The sequence below is a fragment of the Glycine max genome, chromosome 20, assembly GCF_000004515.6.
Source record: "Glycine max cultivar Williams 82 chromosome 20, Glycine_max_v4.0, whole genome shotgun sequence".
Taxonomy (NCBI): domain Eukaryota; kingdom Viridiplantae; phylum Streptophyta; class Magnoliopsida; order Fabales; family Fabaceae; genus Glycine; species Glycine max.
The window spans coordinates 6,692,395-6,703,346 of NC_038256.2; the positions used below are offsets into that span (position 1 = coordinate 6,692,395).

Genomic DNA, 10,952 nt, shown 5'->3' on the forward strand with positions numbered 1-10,952 from the left:
TAGGGGTTGGACCTGAATCAGGAGGGAGAGGCCCTGACAGACTCTTCGGAGTGTAGGCCTTGGGGGTCACCGGGTTTGAGTGCTCCTTTAAGCCTATGTTGATCCCATATGGTTGGAGCATTCTCGCAAAACATCGTGACCCTGACTGGTCTCCCTATGATCTTACTTAGTGAGAGTGACCTGACAAACCCATTGTGTGGTGTGTCTTGTTATGTACTCCTAAGCGCCCCAGGGTGGTTTTTCACTGACATGGTACCACATTGCATATAGGCTTGAGTCTTAGCATAACTGTCCCATGCGCTTGCTAATTGTTTATTATGAAATTGAGGTGTTATTATGTCTTGATCAGAGTGTGTGATTCTTGTGCAATGTGATTGATGATTGAAAAGTGTGATTGATGGATGAAAAGTGAACCTTGAATGAAAAAGTGGTGGAATTACATGAATTACGTGTAAGTAAGTTTTATTTGGTTTATATGATATGTATATCTAGTTGTCTTGTTTCTCTATTAGTTAGGAATGTGATAACTCACTCCCGGTTTGTTGTTTGTGTTTGGATCCTGTGATGATCTTGAACTTTGTGTTCGGGGGAGCAGATGACTAGGTGAACTGCGTTAAGGAATATTGTGCTGAAGGACGTCGAGACACAATGCTTTGATAGGATGTGACATTGGGGTATAGGGTTTTATATTAATTCTATGAAGTCTCAGACGACCTTGTTTGAGCCGATGACTTTATTATTTATTTGGACAAGTTTAAAAATGATGTAGAAGGAAGTGATTGTGAACCTTTTATTCCTTTGAAAGACTTGTATTTAAAAATGTTTTAAAAAAATGCTTTTAATTAATATTTGAATTTTCATTCCTTTGTTAGTATATAGATGAGGGGTAGAGGGTGTCACAACACACAAAATTGAAGAGGGCACCTCTTACTTTATTCCCTTTGCGAAAGTTCCAAATGAAATATTCCCCCCAAAGCTCTTTCAATATGCACCACTTTAAAGGAAATGATGTTTTTTTGTCACCCAAAGCCCTTTGTGATTGTTGGGATTACAGAGAGAAGGGTGGTTAGTGTTAGAATAGGCTGAGTGTGGATGGGGAAAGAGGAGGAAGAGATAAGGGGTGAGATTGAGGAACGACTGATTAATGAGGGGTGTGCTAACACGTTATTTATGTCTCAATAAATTTATATTGATGAATTTGCCATACCAGATTCATCTTCTTGTAAAGGATGATGTATCTCATTTTCCTCCTTGAATATATTACAGTTTATTTCTTAAAAAAAAGTGATAACTATGATTTTGTATGGAAATAAGGTCAAATCAAACATGGCATATTATTTTTATTAATACTTCTGAGTTCTGACACTATCATAATATAGTCCAAATGCATATTCGTGATATGACATCATTTCCAATCAAAAGGAACCTTGCTTTGTAAATTTGTGACCAAGGGTTTTCTTTTCCATTTTTTAACCTTGCTTTGTTGCTTCACTGTCAGCATTTCATGATATGACATCATTAATGATGGTATTACTTGTTCCTTTTCTTGATTAAACAAAAAGTGAAATGATTGTGAGTAGTAGTTGATGTAGTTTTGCATAATTGAGTGATAGTGAAAAATGTCATTCTACTTTATAGTTGCTAACACGACTGTGATTGACTTATACATGGATATTTTAGTTATACTAAGCACTAATTCATTATGTCTATTTCATTCTACTTTTTCAGTTTATTTTATCAAATGGATAAGAGTTGGATAAACTACAATTCTCTTAATAAAGAGAAGTATATTAGAGGAGCTTTAAATTTTCTAGATTTTGTATTTGTGAAATTGTCAAAGGATGGAAAACTTTTATGCCCTTGTACCAAATGTGTCAATTGCAAGTGGCGCTCTCGGATGAATGTTTATGAGCACATCATTAGTAATGGGCTTCTAAAAGGATATGTTACTTGGATCTTTCATGGTGAACAAGTCGGCCCATCTAGTTCTTTAGATACATCCCAAGTGGAAGGGGAGTTTGATCATGACATAGATACATTGGTTCATGATGCATTCACAATGCATGCAACTAATGAGAGTAATGACACATATATAAATATGGAGAATGGAGATTCTAGAGAATTCATGAATGGACCTAGTGTTCAACAATCTGAAGACAATAATAATTCAGATAAGTTCTATCAGATGTTAAGGGAGGCAGAGCAAAGTCTTTATAAAGGTTGTAAGAAGTTTACAAAATTGTCATTCCTTGTACATTTGTATCACTTAAAGTGTCTAAATGGGTGGACTGATAAAAGTTTTTCGATGTTGTTAGAGTTGTTAAGTGATGCATTACCAGAGGAAAATACTTTGCCCAAATCATTTTATGATACAAAGAAGATTATTTCAGGGTTGGGTCTATCTTATGAAAAAATTCATGTTTGTCCCAATGAATGCATATTGTATAGGAAGGATTTGGCTGATGTTGAAATTTGCCCTAAACGCAATTTGTCAAGATGGAAATACAACTCTGATGATGTTGAATGTAGAAAAAAGATACCAGCAAAGATTTTTCGTTGGTTCCCTCTTATACCTAGATTGCAAAGACTTTTAGTATCACCAAAAATAGCTTGTTCTATGATATGGCATGAGGTTGGTCGAACTAAAGATGGACTCCTGAGGCATCCAGCTGATTCATTTGCTTGGAAGGATTTTGATTGTTAGTATCCTGATTTTGCTTGTGACGCTCGTAATGTTCGACTAGGTTTGGCTACTGATGGCTTTAATCCTTTCAAAACTATGGCAATTTCCCATAGCACTTGGCCTGTTATCTTGATTCCTTACAATCTACCTCCATGGATGTGTATGAAGCAACCTAATTTTATACTTTCATTGCTTATTCCTGGTCCAAAAGGTCCAGGTATGAACCTTGATGTTTATATGCAGCCTCTTGTGGAAGAATTAAAGGAATTATGGGAAATTGGGGTAAAAACATTTGATGCATGTAAAAAAGAGTCATTCCAAATGCGTGCTGCAATTATGAGGACTATTAATGATTATCTTGCTTATGCAAATTTTTCTGGTTGGAGCACTAGAGGCCAATATGCTTGTCCATGTTGTGGTTTTGAGATTGACTCAAAGTGGTTGCGTTATGGTAGAAAGTTTTTCTATATATGTCATCGTTGTTGGTTAGAGCTCGATCATAAGTGGAGATACAATAAAAGAGATTTTGATGGAACCCAGGAGTTTAGAGCTCCACCTGATCTACCTAGTGGAGCTTTTTCTTTGAGACAGATGGAATATCATGGAGTTGGGGATTGGTAACCATGGAAAAAGAGAATTATTTTGTTCACATTGCCTTATTGGCAACATAGTGTGCTCCGTCATAATCTTGATGTTATGCACATAGAAAAGAACGTGTGTGATAACATTATTGAGATGTTGTTACAATTAGAAGGTAAGTCAAAGGACAATGATAAGGCACACTATGATCTTGTTGATATGAATATTAGAAGCCAATTACATCCAAAGATGCAACCAAGTAAAGGCAAATAATATTTTCCTAGAGCTTGTTACCAAATGACTTTAAAAGAGAAAGAAACATTTTTGGAAGTTCTCAAAACAATAAAAGCTCCTGATGAATATTTGTCTAATATTTCAAGATGTGTGCAAGTGAAGGAACACAAAATATCCGGTCTCAAAAGTTATGATTGTCATCTTTTAATGCAAGAGTTTCTTCCTATAGCTATGAAAGGTTGTTTGCCAGACAAAGTGAGTTTAGCTATATCCGATCTTTGTTGTTTCTTCAAGGAGTTATGTGGAAAGGTGCTTAATGAGCGTAATTTAGAGCACCTAGAGCATCAAGTAGCTCTAACATTATGCCAATTAGAATAGATTTTTCCTCCACCTTTTTTCACCGTAATGGTACATTTGGTAATCCATTTGGCACATGAAGCAAGAGTTGGAGGTCCTGTACATTACCGATGGATGTATCCTATTAAAAGGTATGAATACTTTTTAATCATTTTAAAACATTCTAGAGTTATAAAGTAAAATGATATTATCTTAATTTGTAACCTAAAATTTTCTTTTTAGGTTCCTTCTGACTTTAAAGTCATTTGTTCGTAATCGAGCACATCCAGAAGGATCTATTGTAGAAGGATATTTAGCTCATGAATGCTTGATATTTTGTTCAAGATATCTATCTAGGGTGGAGACTCGTTTTAATCAATCTGCTCGAAATGATGACTCATGTTTTGTGGAAAATGTAAGTGTTTTAAATCCTAGAGGCAGACCATTGGGGAGAAAGAAGCAAGTTGGATTCAATGTGAAGAAGAGAAAAAGAGCTTCTCGAATTTCTCTTGATAAGAAAGCATTGGTTCAAGCACATAGATATGTGCTTTTCAATAGCAACAATGTTGACCACTTTCGAAAGTAATACAATTTTTTTCATGTTCATTTAGTTATTGAATATTTGTATAATATCTTTCTATCAATGATAATGCTTACTTTTTCTAACCTTTTATACATAGAGCCCATACTGATCTTATCAAGAGCCAAAATCGTCGATTTTCTCCATATGAAGTTGACAAAATTCATAGTAAAGAATTTCCAGATTGGTTATGTGAAAGAGTAAGTTTAGGAAGCACCAATAATATTAAATTTTGCATTCATTTAAAGTTTTAACCATTTGAAATAAAATTGTGGTAGGTTGCTCGATTGGAAGAGCAAGACAACACTCTAGTGACAAATGATATCAAGTGGTTAGCTCGTGGTCCACTAGAAATAGTGAGAAGATATAGCGGGTACATTGTTAATGGAGTTAGATTTCATACAAAGACACGTGAAAGGTGCTTGAAGACTCAAAACAGTGGCATTGTTGTAACTGTTAAAACATTAAGTTATGCCAGTTCAAGAGATAAAAACCCAAAGGAGGGAGAAATCCACTACTATGGTGCACTAACAGATATAATTCAATTGGATTATTCAGGAAAATAAAAGGCTATACTTTTCAAGTGTGATTGGGTTGATATAAACAGGGGTTGCAAAATTGATAACTTCGGTATGACATTAGTGAATTTCAATTATTTGCAACATACAGAGAATGATATATGTGATGATCCATTTGTTTTTGCATCTCAAGCTAAGAAAGTATTCTATGTGGAGAATAAAACACAAAATGGTTGGCTTGTTGTTGTGCATGCTAAAATCAGATATGTATATGATAAGGGTGATGAGCAATCCAATGACACGGATCAAGGGAATGAACAAGTCTTACAAGAGATAAATCATAATGATTTGATTAGAGCAGAAGCCGATGATAGTGATGATATCATTGAAGTTACAATACCTATGGAGAACATTTTACCACATGACAAGGATGATAATTATATAGATGATGATGAGAGCGATGCAGACTTCTTTTGATTTGTTTTTATTTGTTCTATTTGAACATTTGATTATATTTTGAGTATACATGTATTGAACATTTTGTCACATTTATATACTCTTATTCCTTTCTTTAGTTTTTTGTTCTTATTATTCATTAATCTTGTGTTTATTTTTTGTTATGTATAAAAATCACTCACAATATAATGATGTTATCCGTTTTTTTTATCAAATTTTTTTTTGTTGTTTCCTCAATAGTTTGATTCTTGGTGATTGGAGATTGGTGAAAAAATAGCTTACAAGCAATCTAAATTCGCATTTTAGGTAATTACTTTATTCTTCTTTTATTTTTTGGCATGGTGTTTAAAAAAATCATAGTCAATAATGTAGTTATATCTAATTTTTATTTTATTTTATTTTTTGGATTGGTTTATTCAGCATACTATGGGAAAGCACAGAAAGTTGAATATCATTCAAAATGATGGTCAATCACAAGCAAAAGAGCAATCAATTGAAAGCTCTACTGAAGTGAACCAAAATAACAACTCTATACTTGAAGAAAATGCACAATTTGAAGGAGGTATAAAGATTTTATTAACTTAATTTCTTTATTTTATATTAAATTATTTATAACACAATTGTTTATTAACTAAATCAACAATTACAAACAGAACAACACATACAAGAAGATAGTCATGTTCAGTCTCATACTTCTCTTGAAAGTGCAAGTGAAAGTTCAACTAAAGGTATTTATACACATGCTTTTTTGGGTTAGAATTATATGTACAATTCTGTTTGAGTTGAATATCTTTTAGAATATGATAAGATTAAATTTACTAGTGAGTTTCTTTTTTTCATATAGTTCAAATCTGTGTGTGTGTGTGTGTGTGTTTGATAAATGTCATATCCATGAATGATTTAGGTAAAAAGAAAACCAGAGGTTATACACATATGCTAGATGTGTGGGACTTGCTAGATGGAGAATTCATACTTGTTGAAGTAGATCATTGGGGCAATCCTATGGGTTGGGAATGGAAAACTCTACTAAATGAAATTCGGAGCTTGGTAAGGAGACACCAATGTGCTCCTATCAATTTTCTTAGCTGAAAAGACATGCCTAAGGACTATATTACTGACATGGTTGAATTAATTCAGGTCCGGTATAAAACTTTATAAGTGTTGTTTCATCTTGCTTCTTGTAAAATTTTATGTCTTCTAATGTCTAACAAAATGATCTTTTTTGTTTGTTAATGATACTCATAATAGAGTAAGTTTCAATTTGTTCCTGAATTAACTGAACAAACAGAAAATATTGATTGATGACATGAGTCTGAAATGGAGGCAATTTAAATATGAACTGAAATCAAAAGGATATGCTGAGAGCAAAACTAAGGAGGAAATGGTTGCTTACATCCCAGATCCAAGGGTTGATCCTTCTCAATATCATGATTTAGTACATTATTGGTGTTCTGAGAAAGGATAGGTATACATGACAATGTCACCAACCTTTTGCTAACATAAAAATTATATATTATATGTTTATTTTTATTATTGACTTTTTATATTTGTTGGTTATAGAAAATAAGCAACATCAACAAAATGAGCCGCTCAAAATATGAGGACTTGCATTGCATGGGAACCAATAATCTTCCAAGACGGATTTATGAGATGGTTTGTCTTTTTTATATTTTTTATTATTAAATTGCTTAATACAAATAGGATGATTCATTTTTTTAACTAATGTTAGACAACAAAGGCTAAGGGAGTGCAACCTTCTAGGGCAGAAATTTATATTGACACTTGAACTCGAAAAGATGGAAGTATTGTTACTGAAAAGGCTGCTATTGTAATTGTAAGAATTTTAATTTTTATTTCAATACTTTCACTTTTTTTTGCTCAATTTTCTAATAGAAGGTTATGGGGTGAGGGGGAGTAACTAATGTGGAGATGAGTTTTGTTTAGTGATATTGAAGTATTCAGGATATTGATGTATGATAATAATTTATAAGGTGTATTTATGTAGGATGAACTAAAAAAGAAAATGGTTGAAGTAGAGAGTTCGCAAAATTTACAAAGCACCCAAGATTCTGCTAATTGGACAAATGATATATATTTAAAAGTCAAAGGACCTGAAAAAAAAGGACGTGTGCGTTGTCTTGGCAAGCTTCCACATCAAGCAAGTTCATCTCAAAGCTCTTATGCAAACAATAGAATTCAAAAGTTGGAGAATTTGCTTGGAAACCTTGTAGTTGTGCTTAAAGTACGATTTGCAGAAGGTCCACAAATTAATCAAGTCTTAGAAGCTATAGATCAAGAGGTATGAATTTATAATTCTACTTATTCAACGATTTAACTATGATATGATACTTTACATAGAAAAAACATTCTTTTAAGTTAGGTACCTACAAATGGTTCTACCAGTAAAGATCATCAAACTACAAACAATCTTAACTAGAGGTGAGTTGAAATTTAGATGGTAATGAAGATGTGAGCCGGTGAAAAAATGTTATTTCAGGAACATGATTTAGATGGTAATGAAGATGTGAGCCAGCGACAAAATGTTCAACAGTTTGGTTTTTACTTTAGCTATTTGTCCAGAAACTCGAATTAACTCTTTTATGCATTTAGAAATTTAGAAACTTGTTACATTTTAGTGATGATTCCCTCCATGTAAAGAGGGTCATGGTGCACCAAAAATATACACTTAGGAAGGACTATGCACATGGTACTAAAAAACAAGGCAAAGTGAATTGGAAAATTTTCTATAGCACTACAAATGCTAGATCATTTCACAATGACAATGGATCAAGGGCTGCAATATGTTAAAAAGCACACAATCTAGTTACAATAATCACAAATTAGGCTAACAAAAATTTAATTGTATGTAGCAGGTTGTTGTACCTTTTCAAAGGCCATGTTGCAACAGATCTCTAACTTTGTGCAGCATAATAATAAGCTCATGTATATTTAATTAAAAATTATAATCAACAAAGAGTGTAATTAGGAACTAGTTTTATTATTATTATATGACATTTACCTACAGAAGACCGTAGGTACAAGTAAATTGACTTTTACCTACAGTTAGAGATTATAGGTATAAATTAATATTTTTTACCTACACATTTGAAATAGTAGGTGTTACCTATAGTGATAGTTAAATTTGACTGTAGGTAAAAATATATCCGTAGGTAAAGCCTATAGTGACAGACTATTAGTTGTCACTGTATACCCCTCAAAGTTGACGCAAAAAACGCCTGTAAGACAAAGTCCTTTATACATTTACCTACGGATTTTGGACTTCTAGTGATAGATTTTGACTGTAGGTAAAAGTCATTTACCTTGTAGTATGATTGTTTAAATTAGAGATTAGAGATGAGACAATGTCCCTTTATCTTATATATAATATGATATGATAGGGGTCCCTAACAAAAGGTTTAGTCAGTGGTTAGGATGAAAACACCCAAAGTCCATATCTTATAGAACAAGTCCTGTAGGTTGGCTTTTATAGACAAACACTCCAAACATTATTCCTTCAAATAAGCAAAATTAGATTGTGATTGTGATTGGAATCATTTCCTTCAAATCACTTTATTCCTCTGGCATGTGGGATTTCTGTGTGAGGATATCTAACCTGTCAAGGAGCATATTTGCTTCTAAAAAAATGAATATCAATGTGAAAGGGGAGTGGATCCTAATGCACATAATGTCATGTCCAAATTTTTTGTCTCTCTCTTCGTACTATTCTATCACATCATGTATGTTTAAGCATTCTGTTTTTTCTTTGGCAACTGCTAGAGTGGAGATCCCCTTTCCCAACTCTATGTAACAACCCAATCTTGACATTCATGCAACCCCAACCTTGAGATGTCTGTGGTTCTTGGGTCTCTATTTTTTCGAGGACACAACATATACTGCCCCATGCCATATTCTAGACATTCACTAGCCCAACCATTGTACCCTTTTTTCTTCTCTTCCTTTTAGGCATACATAGGAACGTGCATGATTTTCTCTGCCTTGCATTCAATTCATACTCTGATTTTGAAGTGAACATCTCTATCCTGAAGTGAACATCTCTATTCTTTCTGCTAGGTTTTGTCTATACAAGATGTTGTATTGAAACACTTGGGTTATAATTATTGTTTCTTCAATTCAGCAAACTATGGGACCAGTCATGTTCTTGTTCTGGCTGACTTTTCACCAAGTACTAGGACAACAAAGCTAGAGAAGCTTTTTGAGAACTTCAAGGATTGTGGATTTGTGATTCGTTGGGTCAATGATACAATTGCTCTTGCAGTATTCCGAACACCTCCAGTTGGTAATTATAAAGTTACCTGACTTTATTATTGTTTTCCTATGTAATATTATCATAAATTTTGCATACATTGAAGTGTATTGTGATGCATTATGATGGGGAACTCAGGTTGCATGCTGCTAAAGTTAATATTGGGGGGCTGATACATGTATCCTTATTAAAATGTAAACTAGTAATTAAACACTTTATTTGGATCTTTAAATTGAGCAACTATATACTTAGTTTCATGAATGTTTATTTACATTTGTTGATTATTACTTAGATAATATTGTAATTATAAATACGCAGCTTTTCATATTAAAAGTAATATTTATAATTAGAAATATTGATTATTAGTAACATAAAATAGTTTTCTAATTATAAATATTGATTTTAATATTATATAATAATATTTATTGATTATTAGCAATATTGATAATATCGTAATATTGATTTAATTTACCTAAAATTTATTTGCAGGTAATTCAACATTTAACATTGGTGCTGACAAATATGGAGTTTTTAAGATGGTGCTGACGTCAGTACCGTCTTAGAAACTCCATATTTCTACATCGTTCCTAACGTCAGCACCGATGTGGAAACAGACATATTCTACATCGTTTACCAAGGGACGACCGACTTAGAAGATGTAATTTCTACATCGGTGGTCTAGATAGCACCGATGTAAAAATGCTACCTTCAACAACGTGCGTAAATTTCGCAATGATGTACATTAAACACTTTCTAAGTCGTTTTGAATCCATCAACGTCTTCAATAAATACTTTTCAAAGACGGTGGTGGGCTTAGGACTGATGTAGAAAATGTTGTATTTCTACAATGGTGAATTTTGGAACGATGTTGAAATATAACACTAACAACGACATCATATTCTACATCGGTTGACCACCGATGTAGAATGTCATTTTTGACCGATGTAAAAAACGCGCTTTGTAGTAGTACGTGCACTTAGCCAAACATATTAATAATGATTAGAATGACAAATGTTTGATCAAATTGGGCAGCCATACCTCGTGTTTAGTCACAAGTTCAACAAGAATTTCGATGGCTAGATCAAATGATAAAGGAACCTACACACATAATGCAATATAAATTAATCTTGAGTAGTCATGAATACTCAACATAAGAATCAAGTGCATGCTAGAATACCTGCAATAATAAAGGAGTGTATGTACCTTGCTGGTACATACGATTCACCAAATAACATCTTTAAATATATAAATTACATTTTCAAATTTATAATAAATTAATTTAAATTGTTTAATAAATATTTT

General features: G+C 33.0%; 1 pseudogene; it reads left to right on the top strand.

Annotated features, from left to right (window-relative positions):
• The first annotated feature begins 6,692 nt into the window (after nt 1-6,692).
• Nucleotides 6,693-10,213, top strand: LOC121174332 (uncharacterized; annotated as a pseudogene).
• Nucleotides 10,214-10,952: the final 739 nt, after the last annotated feature.